The 23,233-nt window shown below is 40.4% G+C and overlaps 46 non-coding genes across 46 annotated transcripts; 16 read left to right on the top strand and 30 right to left on the bottom strand.

Moving 5' to 3' along the window:
* Nucleotides 1-623: 623 nt before the first annotated feature.
* Trnae-cuc lies at nt 624-695 on the top strand. The gene has a single exon. It is a non-coding gene; the product is annotated as a tRNA-Glu (tRNA).
* Nucleotides 696-1,054: 359 nt separating this feature from the next.
* Nucleotides 1,055-1,126, bottom strand: Trnag-ucc. The gene has a single exon. It is a non-coding gene; the product is annotated as a tRNA-Gly (tRNA).
* Nucleotides 1,127-1,311: 185 nt separating this feature from the next.
* Trnal-caa lies at nt 1,312-1,430 on the bottom strand. Its single transcript has 2 exons — nt 1,393-1,430; nt 1,312-1,356 (listed from the first exon to the last, which is right to left on the bottom strand). It is a non-coding gene; the product is annotated as a tRNA-Leu (tRNA).
* Nucleotides 1,431-1,781: 351 nt separating this feature from the next.
* Trnae-cuc lies at nt 1,782-1,853 on the top strand. The gene has a single exon. It is a non-coding gene; the product is annotated as a tRNA-Glu (tRNA).
* Nucleotides 1,854-2,211: 358 nt separating this feature from the next.
* Trnag-ucc lies at nt 2,212-2,283 on the bottom strand. Its single transcript has one exon. It is a non-coding gene; the product is annotated as a tRNA-Gly (tRNA).
* A 185-nt stretch (nt 2,284-2,468) lies between these two features.
* Trnal-caa lies at nt 2,469-2,587 on the bottom strand. The gene is made up of 2 exons: nt 2,550-2,587; nt 2,469-2,513 (listed from the first exon to the last, which is right to left on the bottom strand). It is a non-coding gene; the product is annotated as a tRNA-Leu (tRNA).
* A 350-nt stretch (nt 2,588-2,937) lies between these two features.
* Trnae-cuc lies at nt 2,938-3,009 on the top strand. The gene has a single exon. It is a non-coding gene; the product is annotated as a tRNA-Glu (tRNA).
* A 358-nt stretch (nt 3,010-3,367) lies between these two features.
* On the bottom strand, nt 3,368-3,439 carry Trnag-ucc. Its single transcript has one exon. It is a non-coding gene; the product is annotated as a tRNA-Gly (tRNA).
* Nucleotides 3,440-3,624: 185 nt separating this feature from the next.
* On the bottom strand, nt 3,625-3,743 carry Trnal-caa. Its single transcript has 2 exons — nt 3,706-3,743; nt 3,625-3,669 (listed from the first exon to the last, which is right to left on the bottom strand). It is a non-coding gene; the product is annotated as a tRNA-Leu (tRNA).
* A 350-nt stretch (nt 3,744-4,093) lies between these two features.
* Trnae-cuc lies at nt 4,094-4,165 on the top strand. Its single transcript has one exon. It is a non-coding gene; the product is annotated as a tRNA-Glu (tRNA).
* Nucleotides 4,166-4,524: 359 nt separating this feature from the next.
* Trnag-ucc lies at nt 4,525-4,596 on the bottom strand. Its single transcript has one exon. It is a non-coding gene; the product is annotated as a tRNA-Gly (tRNA).
* A 654-nt stretch (nt 4,597-5,250) lies between these two features.
* Nucleotides 5,251-5,322, top strand: Trnae-cuc. Its single transcript has one exon. It is a non-coding gene; the product is annotated as a tRNA-Glu (tRNA).
* A 358-nt stretch (nt 5,323-5,680) lies between these two features.
* Trnag-ucc lies at nt 5,681-5,752 on the bottom strand. Its single transcript has one exon. It is a non-coding gene; the product is annotated as a tRNA-Gly (tRNA).
* Nucleotides 5,753-5,937: 185 nt separating this feature from the next.
* On the bottom strand, nt 5,938-6,056 carry Trnal-caa. The gene is made up of 2 exons: nt 6,019-6,056; nt 5,938-5,982 (listed from the first exon to the last, which is right to left on the bottom strand). It is a non-coding gene; the product is annotated as a tRNA-Leu (tRNA).
* A 351-nt stretch (nt 6,057-6,407) lies between these two features.
* Trnae-cuc lies at nt 6,408-6,479 on the top strand. The gene has a single exon. It is a non-coding gene; the product is annotated as a tRNA-Glu (tRNA).
* Nucleotides 6,480-6,837: 358 nt separating this feature from the next.
* Nucleotides 6,838-6,909, bottom strand: Trnag-ucc. The gene has a single exon. It is a non-coding gene; the product is annotated as a tRNA-Gly (tRNA).
* Nucleotides 6,910-7,094: 185 nt separating this feature from the next.
* On the bottom strand, nt 7,095-7,213 carry Trnal-caa. The gene is made up of 2 exons: nt 7,176-7,213; nt 7,095-7,139 (listed from the first exon to the last, which is right to left on the bottom strand). It is a non-coding gene; the product is annotated as a tRNA-Leu (tRNA).
* A 350-nt stretch (nt 7,214-7,563) lies between these two features.
* Nucleotides 7,564-7,635, top strand: Trnae-cuc. The gene has a single exon. It is a non-coding gene; the product is annotated as a tRNA-Glu (tRNA).
* A 126-nt stretch (nt 7,636-7,761) lies between these two features.
* On the bottom strand, nt 7,762-7,833 carry Trnag-ucc. The gene has a single exon. It is a non-coding gene; the product is annotated as a tRNA-Gly (tRNA).
* A 655-nt stretch (nt 7,834-8,488) lies between these two features.
* Nucleotides 8,489-8,560, top strand: Trnae-cuc. The gene has a single exon. It is a non-coding gene; the product is annotated as a tRNA-Glu (tRNA).
* A 358-nt stretch (nt 8,561-8,918) lies between these two features.
* Nucleotides 8,919-8,990, bottom strand: Trnag-ucc. The gene has a single exon. It is a non-coding gene; the product is annotated as a tRNA-Gly (tRNA).
* Nucleotides 8,991-9,175: 185 nt separating this feature from the next.
* Trnal-caa lies at nt 9,176-9,294 on the bottom strand. Its single transcript has 2 exons — nt 9,257-9,294; nt 9,176-9,220 (listed from the first exon to the last, which is right to left on the bottom strand). It is a non-coding gene; the product is annotated as a tRNA-Leu (tRNA).
* A 350-nt stretch (nt 9,295-9,644) lies between these two features.
* Trnae-cuc lies at nt 9,645-9,716 on the top strand. The gene has a single exon. It is a non-coding gene; the product is annotated as a tRNA-Glu (tRNA).
* Nucleotides 9,717-10,075: 359 nt separating this feature from the next.
* Trnag-ucc lies at nt 10,076-10,147 on the bottom strand. The gene has a single exon. It is a non-coding gene; the product is annotated as a tRNA-Gly (tRNA).
* A 655-nt stretch (nt 10,148-10,802) lies between these two features.
* Nucleotides 10,803-10,874, top strand: Trnae-cuc. The gene has a single exon. It is a non-coding gene; the product is annotated as a tRNA-Glu (tRNA).
* Nucleotides 10,875-11,232: 358 nt separating this feature from the next.
* Trnag-ucc lies at nt 11,233-11,304 on the bottom strand. The gene has a single exon. It is a non-coding gene; the product is annotated as a tRNA-Gly (tRNA).
* A 185-nt stretch (nt 11,305-11,489) lies between these two features.
* On the bottom strand, nt 11,490-11,608 carry Trnal-caa. The gene is made up of 2 exons: nt 11,571-11,608; nt 11,490-11,534 (listed from the first exon to the last, which is right to left on the bottom strand). It is a non-coding gene; the product is annotated as a tRNA-Leu (tRNA).
* A 350-nt stretch (nt 11,609-11,958) lies between these two features.
* Trnae-cuc lies at nt 11,959-12,030 on the top strand. The gene has a single exon. It is a non-coding gene; the product is annotated as a tRNA-Glu (tRNA).
* Nucleotides 12,031-12,156: 126 nt separating this feature from the next.
* On the bottom strand, nt 12,157-12,228 carry Trnag-ucc. The gene has a single exon. It is a non-coding gene; the product is annotated as a tRNA-Gly (tRNA).
* Nucleotides 12,229-12,883: 655 nt separating this feature from the next.
* Nucleotides 12,884-12,955, top strand: Trnae-cuc. Its single transcript has one exon. It is a non-coding gene; the product is annotated as a tRNA-Glu (tRNA).
* A 358-nt stretch (nt 12,956-13,313) lies between these two features.
* Nucleotides 13,314-13,385, bottom strand: Trnag-ucc. Its single transcript has one exon. It is a non-coding gene; the product is annotated as a tRNA-Gly (tRNA).
* A 157-nt stretch (nt 13,386-13,542) lies between these two features.
* On the bottom strand, nt 13,543-13,661 carry Trnal-caa. Its single transcript has 2 exons — nt 13,624-13,661; nt 13,543-13,587 (listed from the first exon to the last, which is right to left on the bottom strand). It is a non-coding gene; the product is annotated as a tRNA-Leu (tRNA).
* A 349-nt stretch (nt 13,662-14,010) lies between these two features.
* Trnae-cuc lies at nt 14,011-14,082 on the top strand. The gene has a single exon. It is a non-coding gene; the product is annotated as a tRNA-Glu (tRNA).
* A 359-nt stretch (nt 14,083-14,441) lies between these two features.
* Trnag-ucc lies at nt 14,442-14,513 on the bottom strand. The gene has a single exon. It is a non-coding gene; the product is annotated as a tRNA-Gly (tRNA).
* A 185-nt stretch (nt 14,514-14,698) lies between these two features.
* Trnal-caa lies at nt 14,699-14,817 on the bottom strand. Its single transcript has 2 exons — nt 14,780-14,817; nt 14,699-14,743 (listed from the first exon to the last, which is right to left on the bottom strand). It is a non-coding gene; the product is annotated as a tRNA-Leu (tRNA).
* Nucleotides 14,818-15,156: 339 nt separating this feature from the next.
* Trnae-cuc lies at nt 15,157-15,228 on the top strand. Its single transcript has one exon. It is a non-coding gene; the product is annotated as a tRNA-Glu (tRNA).
* Nucleotides 15,229-15,586: 358 nt separating this feature from the next.
* On the bottom strand, nt 15,587-15,658 carry Trnag-ucc. Its single transcript has one exon. It is a non-coding gene; the product is annotated as a tRNA-Gly (tRNA).
* A 185-nt stretch (nt 15,659-15,843) lies between these two features.
* Nucleotides 15,844-15,962, bottom strand: Trnal-caa. Its single transcript has 2 exons — nt 15,925-15,962; nt 15,844-15,888 (listed from the first exon to the last, which is right to left on the bottom strand). It is a non-coding gene; the product is annotated as a tRNA-Leu (tRNA).
* A 779-nt stretch (nt 15,963-16,741) lies between these two features.
* Trnag-ucc lies at nt 16,742-16,813 on the bottom strand. The gene has a single exon. It is a non-coding gene; the product is annotated as a tRNA-Gly (tRNA).
* A 185-nt stretch (nt 16,814-16,998) lies between these two features.
* Nucleotides 16,999-17,117, bottom strand: Trnal-caa. The gene is made up of 2 exons: nt 17,080-17,117; nt 16,999-17,043 (listed from the first exon to the last, which is right to left on the bottom strand). It is a non-coding gene; the product is annotated as a tRNA-Leu (tRNA).
* Nucleotides 17,118-17,467: 350 nt separating this feature from the next.
* Nucleotides 17,468-17,539, top strand: Trnae-cuc. The gene has a single exon. It is a non-coding gene; the product is annotated as a tRNA-Glu (tRNA).
* Nucleotides 17,540-17,897: 358 nt separating this feature from the next.
* Trnag-ucc lies at nt 17,898-17,969 on the bottom strand. Its single transcript has one exon. It is a non-coding gene; the product is annotated as a tRNA-Gly (tRNA).
* A 185-nt stretch (nt 17,970-18,154) lies between these two features.
* On the bottom strand, nt 18,155-18,273 carry Trnal-caa. Its single transcript has 2 exons — nt 18,236-18,273; nt 18,155-18,199 (listed from the first exon to the last, which is right to left on the bottom strand). It is a non-coding gene; the product is annotated as a tRNA-Leu (tRNA).
* Nucleotides 18,274-19,039: 766 nt separating this feature from the next.
* Nucleotides 19,040-19,111, bottom strand: Trnag-ucc. The gene has a single exon. It is a non-coding gene; the product is annotated as a tRNA-Gly (tRNA).
* Nucleotides 19,112-19,296: 185 nt separating this feature from the next.
* Trnal-caa lies at nt 19,297-19,415 on the bottom strand. Its single transcript has 2 exons — nt 19,378-19,415; nt 19,297-19,341 (listed from the first exon to the last, which is right to left on the bottom strand). It is a non-coding gene; the product is annotated as a tRNA-Leu (tRNA).
* Nucleotides 19,416-19,765: 350 nt separating this feature from the next.
* Nucleotides 19,766-19,837, top strand: Trnae-cuc. The gene has a single exon. It is a non-coding gene; the product is annotated as a tRNA-Glu (tRNA).
* Nucleotides 19,838-23,233: the final 3,396 nt, after the last annotated feature.

Genomic DNA, 23,233 nt, shown 5'->3' with positions numbered 1-23,233 from the left:
TGACGTAAGTTAGCGTCATGATTTCCGTATTGTCACATCTTTTTTATTACAGAACATCGACCAGTATTACCACTTGGTGACCTTGTATCGTGGTACATTAAGCATTCTCTATCACTATATCAAAGCAACCTCTGTGTTTTCAGATATTTATATGTTTGTCAGGAGTGGGATTTGAACCCACGCCTTCATTGAACACCAGAGTACTGCAACTTCTTTTATTGAAGCAAGGATTATATCCTTGAGTCTGGCGCCTTAGACCGCTCGGTCATCCTGACCACATCAGGTGTACCTAAATTCCTTTGCCCAACAGATGTGACATTAAAACTCTTCTAACTCATTCAAGAGTTCCTTGCCATAGGCGATTTATACCAGGTCAACAATTTTATTACGTTGTATTGCGTTTGAATATGTATTTTTTGAATATGTATTTTCTTGAGTCTGGTGCCTTAGAGCGCTCGGCCATCCTGACCTCATCAGATCTAGCTAAATTCCTTTGCATTACAGATGTGGGATTTAAACTCTTCTAACTTATCCAAGAGTTCCTTGCCCTAGGCTGTTTATACCAGGACAAAAATTGTATTATGTTGTATTGATTTGGAATATGTATTTTTCAAGCGATTTAATCCCATATTGTCTAGTGGTTAGGATACCTGGCTCTCACCCAGGAGGCCCGGGTTCAATTCCCGGTATGGGAAAAGAGGAACTGGAAAATTTTGCAAGTTTTGGCCATTTTTGTCAAATACATCTGGCAAACAGTTTCTGGGTTTCCAGAACTATTGCAATCGGCTTAACTTACATACATACGAGCCAAAATCTTTCTAGTACATTGGATATACTAAGTACATCGGCATGTTTCCATCGAGACTGCATCATAAAATGGTTTCTTTGCAAGAAATATCGCCAAGGAATAAGAAATTACATCTATGTCAATTATTCATGTGCGAACGAAAAAGAAATGAACAACTATATTTTACCTAAAGAGTAACATTTGTGTATATTGACTTCAATTCCGTAGGTTGACTAGTCTGCTAAGAAATAGAATGATTGATAAAACTGCGATGGCCGAGAATCGAACTCGGGTCAATTGCTTGGAAGGCAACTATGCTAACCACTATACCACCATCGCTTGACTTGAGTTAGCGTCATGATTTCCGTATTGTCACATCTTTTTAAAATACAGAACATCGACCAGTATTACCCCTTGGTGACCTTATATCGTGCTACATTAAGCATTCTCTATCACTATATCAATACAACCTCTCTAATTATGTTGCAATGCGATGATCATGTGTATTCAGATATTTATATGTTTGTCAGAAGTGGGATTTGAACCCACGCCTTCATTGAAGACCAGAATACTGCAACTTCTTTTATTGAAGCAAGAATTATGTCCTTGAGTCTGGCGCCTTAGACCGCTCGGCCATCCTGACCACATCAGGTGTACCTAAATTCTTTTGCCCAACAGATGTGACATTAAAACTCTTCTAACTCATTCAAGAGTTCCTTGCCATAGGCGATTTATACCAGGTCAACAATTGTATTACGTTGTATTGCGTTTGAATATGTATTTTTTTTTGAATATGTATTTTCTTGAGTCTGGTGCCTTAGAGCGCTCGGCCATCCTGACCTCATCAGATCTAGCTAAATTCCTTTGCATTACAGATGTGGGATTTAAACTCTTCTAACTTATCCAAGAGTTCCTTGCCCTAGGCTGTTTATACCAGGACAACAATTGTAATATGTTGTATTGATTTGGAATATGTATTTTTCAAGCGATTTAATCCCATATTGTCTAGTGGTTAGGATACCTGGCTCTCACCCAGGAGGCCCGGGTTCAATTCCTGGTATGGGAAAAGAGGAACTGGAAAATTTTGCAAGTTTTGGCCATTTTTGTCAAATACATCTGGCAAACAGTTTCTGCGTTTCCAGAACTATTGCAATCGGCTTAACTTACATACATACGAGCCAAAATCTTTCTAGTACATTTGACATACTAAGTACATCGGCATGTTTCCATCGAGACTCCATCATAAAATGGTTTCTTTGCAAGAAATATCGCCAAGGAATAAGAAATTACATCTATGTCAATTATTCATGTGTGAACGAAAAAGAAATGAACAACTATATTTTACCTAAAGAGTAACATTTGTGTAAATTGACTTCAATTCCGTAGGTTGACTAGTCTGCTAAGAAATAGCAAGATTGCTAAACCGCGATGGCCGAGAATCGAACTCGGGTCAATTGCTTGGAAGGCAACTATGCTAACCACTATACCACCATCGCTTGACGTGAGTTAGCGTCATGATTTCCGTATTGTCACATCTTTTTAAATTACAGAGCATCGACCAGTATTACCACTTGGTGACCTTGTATCGTGGTACATTAAGCATTCTCTATCACTATATCAAAGCAACCTCTCTAATTATGTTGCAATGCGATGATCATGTGTTTTCAGATATTTATATGTTTGTCAGGAGTGGGATTTGAACCCACGCCTTCATTGAAGACCAGAATACTGCAACTTCTTTTATTGAAGCAAGGATTATGTCCTTGAGTCTGGCGCCTTAGACCGCTCGGCCATCCTGACCACATCAGGTGTACCTAAATTCCTTTGCCCAACAGATGTGACATTAAAACTCTTCTAACTCATTCAAGAGTTCCTTGCCTTAGGCGATTTTTACCAGGTCAACAATTGTATTACGTTGTATTGCGTTTGAATATGTATTTTTTTTGAATATATATTTTCTTGAGTCTGGTGCCTTAGAGCTCTCGGCCATCCTGACCTCATCAGATCTAGCTAAATTTCTTTGCATTACAGATGTGGGATTTAATTTCTTCTAACTTATCCAAGAGTTCCTTGCCCTAGGCTGTTTATACCAGGACAACAATTGTATTATGTTGTATTGATTTGGAATATGTATTTTTCAAGCGATTTAATCCCATATTGTCTAGTGGTTAGGATACCTGGCTCTCACCCAGGAGGCCCGGGTTCAATTCCCGGTATGGGAAAAGAGGAACTGGAAAATTTTGCAAGTTTTGGCCATTTTTGTCAAATACATCTGGCAAACAGTTTCTGGGTTTCCAGAACTATTGCAATCGGCTTAACTTACATACATACGAGCCAAAATCTTTCTAGTACATTGGATATACTAAGTACATCGGCATGTTTCCATCGAGACTCCATCATAAAATGGTTTCTTTGCAAGAAATATCGCCAAAGAATAAGAAATTACATCTATGTCAATTATTCATGTGTGAACGAAAAAGAAATGAACAACTATATTTTACCTAAAGAGTAACATTTGTGTAAATTGACTTCAATTCCGTAGGTTGACTAGTCTGCTAAGAAATAGCAAGATTGCTAAACTGCGATGGCCGAGAATCGAACTTGGGTCAATTGCTTGGAAGGCAACTATGCTAACCACTATACCACCATCGCTTCACGTAAGTTAGCGTCATGATTTCCGTATTGTCACATCTTTTTAAATTACAGAACATCGACCAGTATTACCACTTGGTGACCTTGTATCGTGGTACATTAAGCATTCTCTATCACTATATCAAAGCAACCTCTCTAATTATGTTGCAATGCGATGATCATGTGTTTTCAGAAATTTATATGTTTGTCAGGAGTGGGATTTGAACCCACGCCTTCATTGAAGACCAGAATACTGCAACTTCTTTTATTGAAGCAAGGATTATATCCTTGAGTCTGGCGCCTTAGACCGCTCGGCCATCCTGACCACATCAGGTGTACCTAAATTCCTTTGCCCAACAGATGTGACATTAAAACTCTTCTAACTCATTCAAGAGTTCCTTGCCTTAGGCGATTTTTACCAGGTCAACAATTGTATTACGTTGTATTGCGTTTGAATATGTATTTTTTTTGAATATATATTTTCTTGAGTCTGGTGCCTTAGAGCTCTCGGCCATCCTGACCTCATCAGATCTAGCTAAATTTCTTTGCATTACAGATGTGGGATTTAAACTCTTCTAACTTATCCAAGAGTTCCTTGCCCTAGGCTGTTTATACCAGGACAACAATTGTATTATGTTGTATTGATTTGGAATATGTATTTTTCAAGCGATTTAATCCCATATTGTCTAGTGGTTAGGATACCTGGCTCTCACCCAGGAGGCCCGGGTTCAATTCCCGGTATGGGAAAAGAGGAACTGGAAAATTTTGCAAGTTTTGGCCATTTTTGTCAAATACATCTGGCAAACAGTTTCTGCGTTTCCAGAACTATTGCAATCGGCTTAACTTACATACATACGAGCCAAAATCTTTCTAGTACATTGGATATACTAAGTACATCGGCATGTTTCCATCGAGACTCCATCATAAAATGGTTTCTTTGCAAGAAATATCGCCAAGGAATAAGAAATTACATCTATGTCAATTATTCATGTGTGAACGAAAAAGAAATGAACAAACTATATTTTACCTAAAGAGTAACATTTGTATAAATTGACTACAATTCCGTAGGTTGACTAGTCTGCTAAGAAATAGCAAGGTTGCTAAACTGCGATGGCCGAGAATCGAACTCGGGTCAATTGCTTGGAAGGCAACTATGCTAACCACTATACCACCATCGCTTGACGTGAGTTAGCGTCATGATTTCCGTATTGTCACATCTTTTTAAATTACAGAACATCGACCAGTATTACCACTTGGTGACCTTGTATCGTGGTACATTAAGCATTCTCTATCACTATATCAAAACAACCTCTCTAATTATGTTGCAATGCGATGATCATGTGTATTCAGAAATTTATATGTTTGTCAGGAGTGGGATTTGAACCCACGCCTTCATTGAAGACCCGAATACTGCAACTTCTTTTATTGAAGCAAGAATTATGTTCTTGAGTCTGGCGCCTTAGACCGCTCGGCCATCCTGACCACATCAGGTGTACCTAAATTCCTTTGCCCAACAGATGTGACATTAAAACTCTTCTAACTCATTCAAGAGTTCCTTGCCATAGGCTATTTATACCAGATCAACAATTGTATTACGTTGTATTGCGTTTGAATATGTAATTTTTTTGAATATGTATTTTCTTGAGTCTGGTGCCTTAGAGCGCTCGGCCATCCTGACCTCATCAGATCTAGCTAAATTCCTTTGCATTACAGATGTGGGATTTAATTTCTTCTAACTTATCCAAGAGTTCCTTGCCCTAGGCTGTTTATACCAGGACAACAATTGTATTATGTTGTATTGATTTGGAATATGTATTTTTCAAGCGATTTACTCCCATATTGTCTACTGGTTAGGATACCTGGCTCTCACCCAGGAGGCCCGGGTTCAATTCCCGGTATGGGAAAAGAGGAAGTGGAAAATTTTGCAAGTTTTGGCCATTTTTGTCAAATACATCTGGCAAACAGTTTCTGCGTTTCCAGAACTATTGCAATCGGCTTAACTTACATACATACGAGCCAAAATCTTTCTAGTACATTGGATATACTAAGTACATCGGCATGTTTCCATCGAGACTCCATCATAAAATGGTTTCTTTGCAAGAAATATCGCCAAAGAATAAGAAATTACATCTATGTCAATTATTCATGTGTGAACGAAAAAGAAATGAACAACTATATTTTACCTAAAGAGTAACATTTGTGTAAATTGACTTCAATTCCGTAGGTTGACTAGTCTGCTAAGAAATAGCAAGATTGCTAAACTGCGATGGCCGAGAATCGAACTTGGGTCAATTGCTTGGAAGGCAACTATGCTAACCACTATACCACCATCGCTTCACGTAAGTTAGCGTCATGATTTCCGTATTGTCACATCTTTTTAAATTACAGAACATCGACCAGTATTACCACTTGGTGACCTTGTATCGTGGTACATTAAGCATTCTCTATCACTATATCAAAGCAACCTCTCTAATTATGTTGCAATGCGATGATCATGTGTTTTCAGATATTTATATGTTTGTCAGGAGTGGGATTTGAACCCACGCCTTCATTGAAGACCAGAATACTGCAACTTCTTTTATTGAAGCAAGGATTATATCCTTGAGTCTGGCGCCTTAGACCGCTCGGCCATCCTGACCACATCAGGTGTACCTAAATTCCTTTGCCCAACAGATGTGACATTAAAACTCTTCTAACTCATTCAAGAGTTCCTTGCCTTAGGCGATTTTTACCAGGTCAACAATTGTATTACGTTGTATTGCGTTTGAATATGTATTTTTTTTTGAATATGTATTTTCTTGAGTCTGGTGCCTTAGAGCGCTCGGCCATCCTGACCTCATCAGATCTAGCTAAATTCCTTTGCATTACAGATGTGGGATTTAAACTCTTCTAACTTATCCAAGAGTTCCTTGCCCTAGGCTGTTTATACCAGGACAACAATTGTATTATGTTGTATTGATTTGGAATATGTATTTTTCAAGCGATTTAATCCCATATTGTCTAGTGGTTAGGATACCTGGCTCTCACCCAGGAGGCCCGGGTTCAATTCCCGGTATGGGAAAAGAGGAACTGGAAAATTTTGCAAGTTTTGGCCATTTTTGTCAAATACATCTGGCAAACAGTTTCTGCGTTTCCAGAACTATTGCAATCGGCTTAACTTACATACATACGAGCCAAAATCTTTCTAGTACATTTGACATACTAAGTACATCGGCATGTTTCCATCGAGACTCCATCATAAAATGGTTTCTTTGCAAGAAATATCGCCAAGGAATAAGAAATTACATCTATGTCAATTATTCATGTGTGAACGAAAAAGAAATGAACAACTATATTTTACCTAAAGAGTAACATTTGTGTAAATTGACTTCAATTCCGTAGGTTGACTAGTCTGCTAAGAAATAGCAAGATTGCTAAACTGCGATGGCCGAGAATCGAACTCGGGTCAATTGCTTGGAAGGCAACTATGCTAACCACTATACCACCATCGATTGACGTGAGTTAGCGTCATGATTTCCGTATTGTCACATCTTTTTAAATTACAGAACATCGACCAGTATTACCACTTGGTGACCTTGTATCGTGGTACATTAAGCATTCTCTATCACTATATCAAAGCAACCTCTCTAATTATGTTGCAATGCGATGATCATGTGTTTTCAGATATTTATATGTTTGTCAGGAGTGGGATTTGAACCCACGCCTTCATTGAAGACCAGAATACTGCAACTTCTTTTATTGAAGCAAGGATTATGTCCTTGAGTCTGGCGCCTTAGACCGCTCGGCCATCCTGACCACATCAGGTGTACCTAAATTCCTTTGCCCAACAGATGTGACATTAAAACTCTTCTAACTCATTCAAGAGTTCCTTGCCTTAGGCGATTTTTACCAGGTCAACAATTGTATTACGTTGTATTGCGTTTGAATATGTATTTTTTTTGAATATATATTTTCTTGAGTCTGTTGCCTTAGAGCTCTCGGCCATCCTGACCTCATCAGATCTAGCTAAATTTCTTTGCATTACAGATGTGGGATTTAAACTCTTCTAACTTATCCAAGAGTTCCTTGCCCTAGGCTGTTTATACCAGGACAACAATTGTATTATGTTGTATTGATTTGGAATATGTATTTTTCAAGCGATTTAATCCCATATTGTCTAGTGGTTAGGATACCTGGCTCTCACCCAGGAGGCCCGGGTTCAATTCCCGGTATGGGAAAAGAGGAACTGGAAAATTTTGCAAGTTTTGGCCATTTTTGTCAAATACAAAGAATAACATTTGTGTATATTGACTTCAATTCCGTAGGTTGACTAGTCTGCTAAGAAATAGCAAGATTGATAAAACTGCGATGGCCGAGAATCGAACTCGGGTCAATTGCTTGGAAGGCAACTATGCTAACCACTATACCACCATCGCTTGACATGAGTTAGCGTCATGATTTCCGTATTGTCACATCTTTTTAAATTACAGAACATCGACCAGTATTACCACTTGGTGACCTTGTATCTTGGTACATTAAGCATTCTCTATCACTATATCAAAGCAACCTCTCTAATTATGTTGCAATGCGATGATCATGTGTATTCAGATATTTATATGTTTGTCAGGAGTGGGATTTGAACCCACGCCTTCATTGAAGACCCGAATACTGCAACTTCTTTTATTGAAGCAAGAATTATGTCCTTGAGTCTGGCGCCTTAGACCGCTCGGCCATCCTGACCACATCAGGTGTACCTAAATTCCTTTGCCCAACAGATGTGACATTAAAACTCTTCTAACTCATTCAAGAGTTCCTTGCCATAGGCGATTTATACCAGGTCAACAATTGTATTACGTTGTATTGCGTTTGAATATGTATTTTTTTTTGAATATGTATTTTCTTGAGTCTGGTGCCTTAGAGCGCTCGGCCATCCTGACCTCATCAGATCTAGCTAAATTCCTTTGCATTACAGATGTGGGATTTAAACTCTTCTAACTTATCCAAGAGTTCCTTGCCCTAGGCTGTTTATACCAGGACAACAATTGTAATATGTTGTATTGATTTGGAATATGTATTTTTCAAGCGATTTAATCCCATATTGTCTAGTGGTTAGGATACCTGGCTCTCACCCAGGAGGCCCGGGTTCAATTCCTGGTATGGGAAAAGAGGAACTGGAAAATTTTGCAAGTTTTGGCCATTTTTGTCAAATACATCTGGCAAACAGTTTCTGCGTTTCCAGAACTATTGCAATCGGCTTAACTTACATACATACGAGCCAAAATCTTTCTAGTACATTTGACATACTAAGTACATCGGCATGTTTCCATCGAGACTCCATCATAAAATGGTTTCTTTGCAAGAAATATCGCCAAGGAATAAGAAATTACATCTATGTCAATTATTCATGTGTGAACGAAAAAGAAATGAACAACTATATTTTACCTAAAGAGTAACATTTGTGTAAATTGACTTCAATTCCGTAGGTTGACTAGTCTGCTAAGAAATAGCAAGATTGCTAAACCGCGATGGCCGAGAATCGAACTCGGGTCAATTGCTTGGAAGGCAACTATGCTAACCACTATACCACCATCGCTTGACGTGAGTTAGCGTCATGATTTCCGTATTGTCACATCTTTTTAAATTACAGAGCATCGACCAGTATTACCACTTGGTGACCTTGTATCGTGGTACATTAAGCATTCTCTATCACTATATCAAAGCAACCTCTCTAATTATGTTGCAATGCGATGATCATGTGTTTTCAGATATTTATATGTTTGTCAGGAGTGGGATTTGAACCCACGCCTTCATTGAAGACCAGAATACTGTAACTTCTTTTATTGAAGCAAGGATTATGTCCTTGAGTCTGGCGCCTTAGACCGCTCGGCCATCCTGACCACATCAGGTGTACCTAAATTCCTTTGCCCAACAGATGTGACATTAAAACTCTTCTAACTCATTCAAGAGTTCCTTGCCTTAGGCGATTTTTACCAGGTCAACAATTGTATTACGTTGTATTGCGTTTGAATATGTATTTTTTTTGAATATATATTTTCTTGAGTCTGGTGCCTTAGAGCTCTCGGCCATCCTGACCTCATCAGATCTAGCTAAATTTCTTTGCATTACAGATGTGGGATTTAAACTCTTCTAACTTATCCAAGAGTTCCTTGCCCTAGGCTGTTTATACCAGGACAACAATTGTATTATGTTGTATTGATTTGGAATATGTATTTTTCAAGCGATTTAATCCCATATTGTCTAGTGGTTAGGATACCTGGCTCTCACCCAGGAGGCCCGGGTTAAATTCCCGGTATGGGAAAAGAGGAACTGGAAAATTTTGCAAGTTTTGGCCATTTTTGTCAAATACATCTGGCAAACAGTTTCTGCGTTTCCAGAACTATTGCAATCGGCTTAACTTACATACATACGAGCCAAAATCTTTCTAGTACATTGGATATACTAAGTACATCGGCATGTTTCCATCGAGACTCCATCATAAAATGGTTTCTTTGCAAGAAATATCGCCAAGGAATAAGAAATTACATCTATGTCAATTATTCATGTGTGAACGAAAAAGAAATGAACAAACTATATTTTACCTAAAGAGTAACATTTGTATAAATTGACTACAATTCCGTAGGTTGACTAGTCTGCTAAGAAATAGCAAGGTTGCTAAACTGCGATGGCCGAGAATCGAACTCGGGTCAATTGCTTGGAAGGCAACTATGCTAACCACTATACCACCATCGCTTGACGTGAGTTAGCGTCATGATTTCCGTATTGTCACATCTTTTTAAATTACAGAACATCGACCAGTATTACCACTTGGTGACCTTGTATCGTGGTACATTAAGCATTCTCTATCACTATATCAAAACAACCTCTCTAATTATGTTGCAATGCGATGATCATGTGTATTCAGAAATTTATATGTTTGTCAGGAGTGGGATTTGAACCCACGCCTTCATTGAAGACCCGAATACTGCAACTTCTTTTATTGAAGCAAGAATTATGTTCTTGAGTCTGGCGCCTTAGACCGCTCGGCCATCCTGACCACATCAGGTGTACCTAAATTCCTTTGCCCAACAGATGTGACATTAAAACTCTTCTAACTCATTCAAGAGTTCCTTGCCTTAGGCGATTTTTACCAGGTCAACAATTGTATTACGTTGTATTGCGTTTGAATATGTATTTTTTTTTGAATATGTATTTTCTTGAGTCTGGTGCCTTAGAGCGCTCGGCCATCCTGACCTCATCAGATCTAGCTAAATTCCTTTGCATTACAGATGTGGGATTTAAACTCTTCTAACTTATCCAAGAGTTCCTTGCCCTAGGCTGTTTATACCAGGACAACAATTGTATTATGTTGTATTGATTTGGAATATGTATTTTTCAAGCGATTTAATCCCATATTGTCTAGTGGTTAGGATACCTAGCTCTCACCCAGGAGGCCCGGGTTCGATTCCCGGTATGGGAAAAGAGGAACTGGAAAATTTTGCAAGTTTTGGCCATTTTTGTCAAATACATCTGGCAAACAGTTTCTGCGTTTCCAGAACTATTGCAATCGGCTTAACTTACATACATACGAGCCAAAATCTTTCTAGTACATTTGACATACTAAGTACATCGGCATGTTTCCATCGAGACTCCATCATAAAATGGTTTCTTTGCAAGAAATATCGCCAAGGAATAAGAAATTACATCTATGTCAATTATTCATGTGTGAACGAAAAAGAAATGAACAACTATATTTTACCTAAAGAGTAACATTTGTGTAAATTGACTTCAATTCCGTAGGTTGACTAGTCTGCTAAGAAATAGCAAGATTGCTAAACTGCGATGGCCGAGAATCGAACTCGGGTCAATTGCTTGGAAGGCAACTATGCTAACCACTATACCACCATCGATTGACGTGAGTTAGCGTCATGATTTCCGTATTGTCACATCTTTTTAAATTACAGAACATCGACCAGTATTACCACTTGGTGACCTTGTATCGTGGTACATTAAGCATTCTCTATCACTATATCAAAGCAACCTCTCTAATTATGTTGCAATGCGATGATCATGTGTTTTCAGATATTTATATGTTTGTCAGGAGTGGGATTTGAACCCACGCCTTCATTGAAGACCAGAATACTGCAACTTCTTTTATTGAAGCAAGGATTATGTCCTTGAGTCTGGCGCCTTAGACCGCTCGGCCATCCTGACCACATCAGGTGTACCTAAATTCCTTTGCCCAACAGATGTGACATTAAAACTCTTCTAACTCATTCAAGAGTTCCTTGCCTTAGGCGATTTTTACCAGGTCAACAATTGTATTACGTTGTATTGCGTTTGAATATGTATTTTTTTTTAATATATATTTTCTTGAGTCTGTTGCCTTAGAGCTCTCGGCCATCCTGACCTCATCAGATCTAGCTAAATTTCTTTGCATTACAGATGTGGGATTTAAACTCTTCTAACTTATCCAAGAGTTCCTTGCCCTAGGCTGTTTATACCAGGACAACAATTGTATTATGTTGTATTGATTTGGAATATGTATTTTTCAAGCGATTTAATCCCATATTGTCTAGTGGTTAGGATACCTGGCTCTCACCCAGGAGGCCCGGGTTCAATTCCCGGTATGGGAAAAGAGGAACTGGAAAATTTTGCAAGTTTTGGCCATTTTTGTCAAATACAAAGAATAACATTTGTGTATATTGACTTCAATTCCGTAGGTTGACTAGTCTGCTAAGAAATAGCAAGATTGATAAAACTGCGATGGCCGAGAATCGAACTCGGGTCAATTGCTTGGAAGGCAACTATGCTAACCACTATACCACCATCGCTTGACATGAGTTAGCGTCATGATTTCCGTATTGTCACATCTTTTTAAATTACAGAACATCGACCAGTATTACCACTTGGTGACCTTGTATCTTGGTACATTAAGCATTCTCTATCACTATATCAAAGCAACCTCTCTAATTATGTTGCAATGCGATGATCATGTGTATTCAGATATTTATATGTTTGTCAGGAGTGGGATTTGAACCCACGCCTTCATTGAAGACCCGAATACTGCAACTTCTTTTATTGAAGCAAGAATTATGTCCTTGAGTCTGGCGCCTTAGACCGCTCGGCCATCCTGACCACATCAGGTGTACCTAAATTCCTTTGCCCAACAGATGTGACATTAAAACTCTTCTAACTCATTCAAGAGTTCCTTGCCATAGGCGATTTATACCAGGTCAACAATTGTATTACGTTGTATTGCGTTTGAATATGTATTTTTTTTTGAATATGTATTTTCTTGAGTCTGGTGCCTTAGAGCGCTCGGCCATCCTGACCTCATCAGATCTAGCTAAATTCCTTTGCATTACAGATGTGGGATTTAAACTCTTCTAACTTATCCAAGAGTTCCTTGCCCTAGGCTGTTTATACCAGGACAATAATTGTATTATGTTGTATTGATTTGGAATATGTATTTTTCAAGAGATTTAAGCCCATATTGTCTAGTGGTTAGGATACCTGTCTCTCACCCAGGAGGCCCGGGTTCAATTCCCGGTATGGGAAAAGAGGAACTGGAAAATTTTGCAAGTTTTGGCCATTTTTGTCAAATACATCTGGCAAACAGTTTCTGCGTTTCCAAAACTATTGCAATCGGCTTAACTTACATACATACGAGCCAAAATCTTTCTAGTACATTGGATATACTAAGTACATCGGCATGTTTCCATCGAGACTCCATCATAAAATGGTTTCTTTGCAAGAAATATCGCCAAGGAATAAGAAATTACATCCATGTCAATTATTCATGTGTGAACGAAAAAGAAATGAACAACTATATTTTACCTAAAGAGTAACATTTGTGTAAATTGACTTCAATTCCGTAGGTTGACTAGTCTGCTAAGAAATAGCAAGATTGCTAAACTGCGATGGCCGAGAATCGAACTCGGGTCAATTTCTTGGAAGGCAACTATGCTAACCACTATACCACCATCGCTTGACGTAAGTTAGCGTCATGATTTCCGTATTGTCACATCTTTTTTATTACAGAACATCGACCAGTATTACCACTTGGTGACCTTGTATCGTGGTACATTAAGCATTCTCTATCACTATATCAAAGCAACCTCTGTGTTTTCAGATATTAATATGTTTGTCAGGAGTGGGATTTGAACCCACGCCTTCATTGAACACCAGAATACTGCAACTTCTTTTATTGAAGCAAGGATTATGTCCTTGAGTCTGGCGCCTTAGACCACTCGGTCATCCTGACCACATCAGGTGTACCTAAATTCCTTTGCCCAACAGATGTGACATTAAAACTCTTCTAACTCATTCAAGAGTTCCTTGCCATAGGCGATTTATACCAGGTCAACAATTTTATTACGTTGTATTGCGTTTGAATATGTATTTTTTTGAATATGTATTTTCTTGAGTCTGGTGCCTTAGAGCGCTCGGCCATCCTGACCTCATCAGATCTAGCTAAATTTCTTTGCATTACAGATGTGGGATTTAAACTCTTCTAACTTATCCAAGAGTTCCTTGCCCTAGGCTGTTTATACCAGGACAACAATTGTATTATGTTGTATTGATTTGGAATATGTATTTTTCAAGCGATTTAATCCCATATTGTCTAGTGGTTAGGATACCTAGCTCTCACCCAGGAGGCCCGGGTTCAATTCCCGGTATGGGAAAAGAGGAACTGGAAAATTTTGCAAGTTTTGGCCATTTTTGTCAAATACATCTGGCAAACAGTTTCTGCGTTTCCAGAACTATTGCAATCGGCTTAACTTACATACATACGAGCCAAAATCTTTCTAGTACATTTGACATACTAAGTACATCGGCATGTTTCCATCGAGACTCCATCATAAAATGGTTTCTTTGCAAGAAATATCGCCAAGGAATAAGAAATTACATCTATGTCAATTATTCATGTGTGAACGAAAAAGAAATGAACAACTATATTTTACCTAAAGAGTAACATTTGTGTAAATTGACTTCAATTCCGTAGGTTGACTAGTCTGCTAAGAAATAGCAAGAATGATAAAACTGCGATGGCCGAGAATCGAACTCGGGTCAATTGCTTGGAAGGCAACTATGCTAACCACTATACCACCATCGCTTGACGTGAGTTAGCGTCATGATTTGCGTATTGTCACATCTTTTTAAATTACAGAGCATCGACCAGTATTACCACTTGGTGACCTTGCATCGTGGTACATTAAGCATTCTCTATCACTATATCAGAGCAACCTCTCTAATTATGTTGCAATGCGATGATCATGTGTTTTCAGATATTTATATGTTTGTCAGGAGTGGGATTTGAACCCACGCCTTCATTGAAGACCAGAATACTGCAACTTCTTTTATTGAAGCAAGGATTATGTCCTTGAGTCTGGCGCCTTAGACCGCTCGGCCATCCTGACCACATCAGGTATACCTAAATTCCTTTGCCCAACAGATGTGGCATTAAAACTCTTCTAACTCATCCAAGAGTTCCTTGCCCTAGGCGATTTATACCAGGTCAACAATTGTATTGCGTTTGAATATGCATTTTTTTTAATATGTTTTTTCTTGAGTCTGGTGCCTTACAGCGCTCGGCCATCCTGACCTCATCAGATCTAGCTAAATTCCTTTGCATTACAGATGTGGGATTTAAACTCTTCTAACTTATCCAAGAGTTCCTTGCCCTAGGCTGTTTATACCAGGAAAACAATTGTATTATGTTGTATTGATTTGGAATATGTATTTTTCAAGCGATTTAATCCCATATTGTCTAGTGGTTAGGATACCTGGCTCTCACCCAGGAGGCCCGGGTTAAATTCCCGGTATGGGAAAAGAGGAACTGGAAAATTTTGCAAGTTTTGGCCATTTTTGTCAAATACATCTGGCAAACAGTTTCTGCGTTTCCAGAACTATTGTAATCGGCTTAACTTACATACATACGAGCCAAAATCTTTCTAGTACATTGGATATACTAAGTACATCGACATGTTTCCAGCTAGACTCCATCATAAAATGGTTTCTTTGCAAGAAATATCGCCAAGGAATAAGAAATTACATCTATAACAATTATTCATGTGTGAACGAAAAAGAAATGAACAACTATATTTTACCTAAAGAGTAACATTTGTGTAAATTGACTTCAATTCCGTAGGTTGACTAGTCTGCTAAGAAAAAGCAAGAGTGCTAAACTGCGATGGCCGAGAATCGCACTCGGGTCAATTGCTTGGAAGGCAACTATGCTAACCACTATACCACCATCGCTTGACGTGAGTTAGCGTCATGATTTCCGTATTGTCACATCTTTTTAAATTACAGAACATCGACCAGTATTACCACTTGGTGACCTTGTATCGTGGTACATTAAGCATTCTCTATCACTATATCAAAGCAACCTCTCTAATTATGTTGCAATGCGATGATCATGTGTACTCAGATATTTATATGTTTGTCAGGAGTGGGATTTGAACCCACGCCTTCATTGAAGACCAGAATACTGCAACTTCTTTTATTGAAGCAAGGTTTATGTCCTTGAGTCTGGCGCCTTAGACCGCTCGGCCATCCTGACCAATCAGGTGTACCTAAATTCCTTTGCCCAGCAGATGTGACATTAAAACTCTTCTAACTCATTCAAGAGTTCCTTGCCATAGGCGATTTATACCAGGTCAACAATTGTATTACGTTGTATTGCGTTTGAATATGTATTTTTTTTTTAATATGTATTTTCTTGAGTCTGGTGCCTTAGAGCGCTCGGCCATCCTGACCTCATCAGATCTAGCTAAATTCCTTTGCATTACAGAAGTGGGATTTAAACTCTTCTAACTTATCCAAGAGTTCCTTGCCCTAGGCTGTTTATACCAGGACAACAATTGTATTATGTTGTATTGATTTGGAACATGTAATTTTCAAGCGATTTACTCCTATATTGTCTAGTGGTTAGGATACCTGGCTCTCTCAGGAGGCCCGGGTTCAATTCCCGGTATGGGAAAAGAGGAACTGGAAAATTTTGCAAGTTTTGGCCTTTTTTGTCAAATACATCTGGCAAACAGTTTCTGCGTTTCCAGAACTATTGCAATCGGCTTAACTTACATACATACGAGCCAAAATCTTTCTAGTTCATTGGATATACTAAGTACATCGGCATGTTTCCATCGAGACTCCATCATAAAATGGTTTCTTTGCAAGAAATATCGCCAAAGAATAAGAAATTACATCTATGTCAATTATTCATGTGTGAACGAAAAAGAAATGAACAAACTATATTTTACCTAAAGAGTAACATTTGTGTAAATTGACTACAATTCCGTAGGTTGACTAGTCTGCTAAGAAATAGCAAGATTGCTAAACTGCGATGGCCGAGAATCGAACTCGGGTCAATTGCTTGGAAGGCAACTATGCTAACCACTATACCACCATCGCTTGACGTGAGTTAGCGTCATGATTTCCGTATTGTCACATCTTTTTAAATTACAGAACATCGACCAGTATTACCACTTGGTGACCTTGTATCGTGGTACATTAAGCATTCTCTATCACTATATCAAAACAACCTCTCTAATTATGTTGCAATGCGATGATCATGTGTATTCAGATATTTATATGTTTGTCAGGAGTGGGATTTGAACCCACGCCTTCATTGAAGACCAGAATACTGCAACTTCTTTTATTGAAGCAAGGTTTATGTTCTTGAGTCTGGCGCCTTAGACCGCTCGGCCATCCTGACCACATCAGGTGTACCTAAATTCCTTTGCCCAACAGATGTGACATTAAAACTCTTCTAACTCATTCAAGAGTTCCTTGCCATAGGCTATTTATACCAGGTCAACAATTGTATTACGTTGTATTGCGTTTGAATATGTAATTTTTTTGAATATGTATTTTCTTGAGTCTGGTGCCTTAGAGCGCTCGGCCATCCTGACCTCATCAGATCTAGCTAAATTCCTTTGCATTACAGATGTGGGATTTAAACTCTTCTAACTTATCCAAGAGTTCCTTGCCCTAGGCTGTTTATACCAGGACAACAATTGTATTATGTTGTATTGATTTGGAATATGTATTTTTCAAGCGATTTACTCCCATATTGTCTACTGGTTAGGAAACCTGGCTCTCACCCAGGAGGCCCGGGTTCAATTCCCGGTATGGGAAAAGAGGAACTGGAATATTTTGCAAGTTTTGGCCATTTTTGTCAAATACATCTGGCAAACAGTTTCTGCGTTTCCAGAACTATTGCAATCGGCTTAACTTACATACATACGAGCCAAAATCTTTCTAGTACATTGGATATACTAAGTACATCGGCATGTTTCCATCGAGACTCCATCATAAAATGGTTTCTTTGCAAGAAATATCGCCAAGGAATAAGAAATTACATCTATGTCAATTATTCATGTGTGAACGAAAAAGAAATGAACAACTATATTTTACCTAAAGAGTAACATTTGTGTAAATTGACTCCAATTCCGTAGGTTGACTAGTCTGCTAAGAAATAGCAAGATTGCTAAACTGCGATGGCCGAGAATCGAACTCGGGTCAATTGCTTGGAAGGCAACTATGCTAACCACTATACCACCATCGCTTGACGTGAGTTAGCGTCATGATTTCCGTATTGTCACATCTTTTTAAATTACAGAACATCGACCAGTATTACCACTTGGTGACCTTGTATCGTGGTACATTAAGCATTCTCTATCACTATATCAAAGCAACCTCTCTAATTATGTTGCAATGCGATGATCATGTGTTTTCAGATATTTATATGTTTGTCAGGAGTGGGATTTGAACCCACGCCTTCATTGAAGACCAGAATACTGCAACTTCTTTTATTGAAGCAATGATTATGTCCTTGAGTCTGGCGCCTTAGACCGCTCGGCCATCCTGACCACATCAGGTGTACCTAAATTCCTTTGCCCAACAGATGTGACATTAAAACTCTTCTAACTCATTCAAGAGTTCCTTGCCTTAGGCGATTTTTACCAGGTCAACAATTGTATTACGTTGTATTGCGTTTGAATATGTATTTTTTTTGAATATATATTTTCTTGAGTCTGGTGCCTTAGAGCTCTCGGCCATCCTGACCTCATCAGATCTAGCTAAATTTCTTTGCATTACAGATGTGGGATTTAAACTCTTCTAACTTATCCAAGAGTTCCTTGCCCTAGGCTGTTTATACCAGGACAACAATTGTATTATGTTGTATTGATTTGGAATATGTATTTTTCAAGCGATTTAATCCCATATTGTCTAGTGGTTAGGATACCTGTCTCTCACCAAGGTGGCCCGGGTTCAATTCCCAGTATGGGAAAAGAGGAACTGGAAAATTTTGCAAGTTTTGGCCATTTTTGTCAAATACATCTGGCAAACAGTTTCTGCGTTTCCAGAACTATTGCAATCGGCTTAACTTACATACATACGAGCCAAAATCTTTCTAGTACATTGGATATACTAAGTACATCGAGACTCCATCATAAAATGGTTTCCTTGCAAGAAATATCGCCAAAGAATAAGAAATTACATCTATGTCAATTATTCATGTGTGAACGAAAAAGAAATGAACAACTATATTTTACCTAAAGAGTAACATTTGTGTAAATTGACTTCAATTCCGTAGGTTGACTAGTCTGCTAAGAAATAGCAAGATTGCTAAACTGCGATGGCCGAGAATTGAACTCGGGTCAATTGCTTGGAAGGCAACTATGCTAACCACTATACCACCATCGCTTGACGTAAGTTAGCGTCATGATTTCCGTATTGTCACATCTTTTTAAATTACAGAACATCGACCAGTATTACCACTTGGTGACCTTGTATCGTGGTACATTAAGCATTCTCTATCACTATATCAAAGCAACCTCTATAATTATGTTGCAATGCGATGATCATGTGTTTTCAGATATTTATATGTTTGTCAGGAGTGGGATTTGAACCCACGCCTTCATTGAAGACCAGAATACTGCAACTTCTTTTATTGAAGCAAGGATTATATCCTTGAGTCTGGCGCCTTAAACCGCTCGGCCATCCTGACCACATCAGGTGTACCTAAATTCCTTTGCCCAACAGATGTGACATTAAAACTCTTCTAACTCATTCAAGAGTTCCTTGCCTTAGGCGATTTTTACCAGGTCAACAATTGTATTACGTTGTATTGCGTTTGAATATGTATTTTTTTTGAATATGTATTTTCTTGAGTCTGGTGCCTTAGAGCGCTCGGCCATCCTGACCTCATCAGATCTAGCTAAATTCCTTTGCATTACAGATGTGGGATTTAAACTCTTCTAACTTATCCAAGAGTTCCTTGCCCTAGGCTGTTTATACCAGGACAACAATTGTATTATGTTGTATTGATTTGGAATATGTATTTTTCAAGCGATTTACTCCCATATTGTCTACTGGTTAGGATACCTGGCTCTCACCCAGGAGGCCCGGGTTCAATTCCCGGTATGGGAAAAGAGGAACTTGAATATTTTGCAAGTTTTGGCCATTTTTGTCAAATACATCTGGCAAACAGTTTCTGCGTTTCCAGAACTATTGCAATCGGCTTAACTTACATACATACGAGCCAAAATCTTTCTAGTACATTGGATATACTAAGTACATCGGCATGTTTCCATCGAGACTCCATCATAAAATGGTTTCTTTGCAAGAAATATCGCCAAGGAATAAGAAATTACATCTATGTCAATTATTCATGTGTGAACGAAAAAGAAATGAACAACTATATTTTACCTAAAGAGTAACATTTGTGTAAATTGACTCCAATTCCGTAGGTTGACTAGTCTGCTAAGAAATAGCAAGATTGCTAAACTGCGATGGCCGAGAATCGAACTCGGGTCAATTGCTTGGAAGGCAACTATTGTTGGCGTTCCTGAGCCCGCCAAGAGCGTGCGTTTTAATTTGGACCTGGCAACGCAGCGCGAGGGGTAAGGGAATCGGAGACGAAGGGCGGAGCTTACCACCACGCTACCACTTGGAATCCATTCGTCGCGAGAACCACGTCTCCGCTCCGTAATTTTCCTTTTTTGCTTGGCTTCACCAGCGCTTGCAGTTTTTTCGTGTCAACTAAAACTAGTTTAAATTGTTTGTGTAATTTCTGTGTGCGTGTCTTGAATTGTGGGGAGCCCACGCCGGGATCTCCTTTCTGGATCGTAACTTTGTGTGTTGAGACGCGTGGTCTGGCAGCCATTGTGTCTCGTCTCGTCTCGTTTTTTCCTGTTCGTGCCGTGTGTTTCATGTCCATTGGAAGGCAACCGGTGGACACGTTGAAATATACATCGGTTTAATCTTCTGACGTTTGTTCGTGTCCTTTTCCGTCCCGTAACCGGCGTGGTGTGGCAACATTTGGTGCATCGACCGGGAAACCGAATCCCGGCACGGCGGCCATTACCACGCGGTCGGCGTTTCATCTGGCCATCGAAGGAGAGCTGCCGATATCAACAGCCATCTCATCCCGCTGCCCAGCCGTCGCCGACATCGAAAGTCCCGCGTGGCAGAAATTTCCGTTGCAGTTGCTGATTCTTCCGGCCCACGAAGAAACTGGCCAGCTGGCAGTTTACGTCGCAGTCGCCCAGATCTTCAACCCGAAGAAAGCAACATTTACAATTATTATATTTCATTTCTTTTCGTCCGTTTGTCCTGTTCAATATAATAATTGCTGTGTGTCGTGTGACGAGAGTCCATTGGTCGATCTCGTCAGATCGTCCGTGGATCTTCCCCCCGTTTGTTTGAACTCATTGGTCGATCTCGCCAGATCGTCCGTGATTTCTCCTTTTCTCTCCCGCCCGATTGCGTTGGTCGGTTCCGCCGAACCGTCCGCAAAATCCTGTTTCACTCCGTCGTCTTTCGTCAACGCCGTTCCAGGCAGCTGTCACAGTGTCCAGTGTCCGAGTGTCCAGTGTCCAGTGTCAGTATCCAGGCTATCCAGCTATCCAGCCCGTCATCCGTTTCCGTCTGCTGTTTCTACACTCCAGTCGTTCCAGCATCACAGTTCGTCCGGCTTCATTGCCCGTCAGCTGACCCTTTATCCCGGCTCAGTTTGTCCGGCTCGTTGGCCCGCGTCAACTGATTAATTTTCCGTCCAGCTTGTCCGCCTTTCGGCCAGTGTCAGCTGGTTTCATTTGTTTGTTTGTCCGGCCGTTGACTCGCGTCAGCTGCCTTTCCCGCCCAGTCTGTCCGGCTTTCGGCTGGTCAACTGGATTTCTTTCCTTCCGTTGGTCGTCCCTCACTGTTAACCAGGCTAATCATCCGCCTTGGTCGGCATCGTCCAGCTGTATAGACGTCTCGTTTATCTCGCGTGCCCAGCTCTTCAGCTCCACCATTCCGCGTAAATTCAACAGCGACGAGAAGAAGAAGAAGGACAATCTTACCAAAAGCAAAAGGAAGAATACCAAAACACTTCTGGCGGCCAGAGAAGCGGCTATTGCATATTTCGCGCGCGTCGACGCCGCCGCTGCCGACGAAGCCGCCGCCATCGAAGCGGCTGCCGCCGAAGCCGCCGCCATTGAAGTCGTCGACGTCGACGTTGAAGAACCCGCTGACGACGCTGCCGTTGCTTTGGTAATAGGCATTGCCGATCAACATTCGAGGCCGCGTCTACCAGATTTTGTACCTCCGCCAACTTCACGCCGCGTCGTTTACCGTCCTTACGACCGGTGGCCATCACCAGAGGAGCCACCTACACCACCAGGCGAGCCGGAATCAGAGGAAGAGGATATCATCCCCAATCTTTCCGACTGCGAGGTACGAAGTGAGGTGGGCCCTTCTTCCGACGACGAAGCACCTGAGCCGACATCGCCGCCACCGCCGACACCACCGTCGCCCCCTCGTAGAGTGGTGCAAATTAGGAACACCAAGACTAATAAGACGCGTTGCGTCGGCCTGGATCAACTTTTCCGCCCGGAATCACAAGACAAGATCGTCCGTCGCAAATAATCCGCCGCTTCATTTAATTATAACCTCATTGTGATTTGATTCATCGTTTGTATTTCTTCACTCGTCCCGCATCAAATAAATATCATCATGGCTGAATCTTTAGTTCCGGCTCTCACTTCAATCGCCGAAGAGGAGGAAGCAGTGTCTGATCCTGATGCGATCACCGATCCCGCTCGTCTCAAAAGATTCAGGACCACCTCCAAGATGGTCCATACGAATTCGGGAAAGAATCTCTTGAAATCAGTTAGAGTCGGCGAAGATCGGGACACCGTCCGAGCTTATCGTGTCATCTACGTCCGTGATTTTGACAGCCTGGAGCAGCATCACGATCGCTACGTTCGGTGTAACGCTCAAAACTGCTCACAGGATGATCTCGATGGAGAAAGAGATTGGATCCAAGCCGTCATCTTCGACCACCAGGCAAGTCTGGCTGTTTGTGACAATTATTTGGCTCAAACTAATCCCAAACCACCCTCCACGGTTTCAAGAGCCTCATCACGGCATTCCAGCGTCTCCTCACGTCAAGCTAGAATTCACGAAGCTGAACGAAAGGAGAGGGAAGCCCAGTTGAAGCTCCAACAAGAGGAAGACGAGACCAGACGCAGAGAAGAAGAAGATGCGAAAATCAGGGAAGCAGAAGATTACAAACGCAAGGTGGAAAGTGAAAGAAGACAACGCGAGATACGCGACGAGATAGATCTACAGCGTTTGAGCGGCGCAATCATGCGGCAACAACTGAACGATATTACCGTCGACGATCAGGCAGCACCAACACGCGCTTCATCCGTCGTGAGCGGTTTATCGAGAGTTAGCCGTGCCTCATCGCATCCTTCCATCCCGAATAATTCGACCATTTTCGCTCAAACTCCAGCCGCGCCTACACAAGCGTCGACCACGACAATCACGGCTCCGATA

This window comes from Daphnia pulicaria, chromosome 1 (assembly GCF_021234035.1).
Source record: "Daphnia pulicaria isolate SC F1-1A chromosome 1, SC_F0-13Bv2, whole genome shotgun sequence".
NCBI classification, from domain to species: Eukaryota; Metazoa; Arthropoda; class Branchiopoda; order Diplostraca; family Daphniidae; genus Daphnia; species Daphnia pulicaria.
Note: the sequence above shows the minus strand (reverse complement) of the source record. Positions and strands in the feature narration are given on the sequence as shown.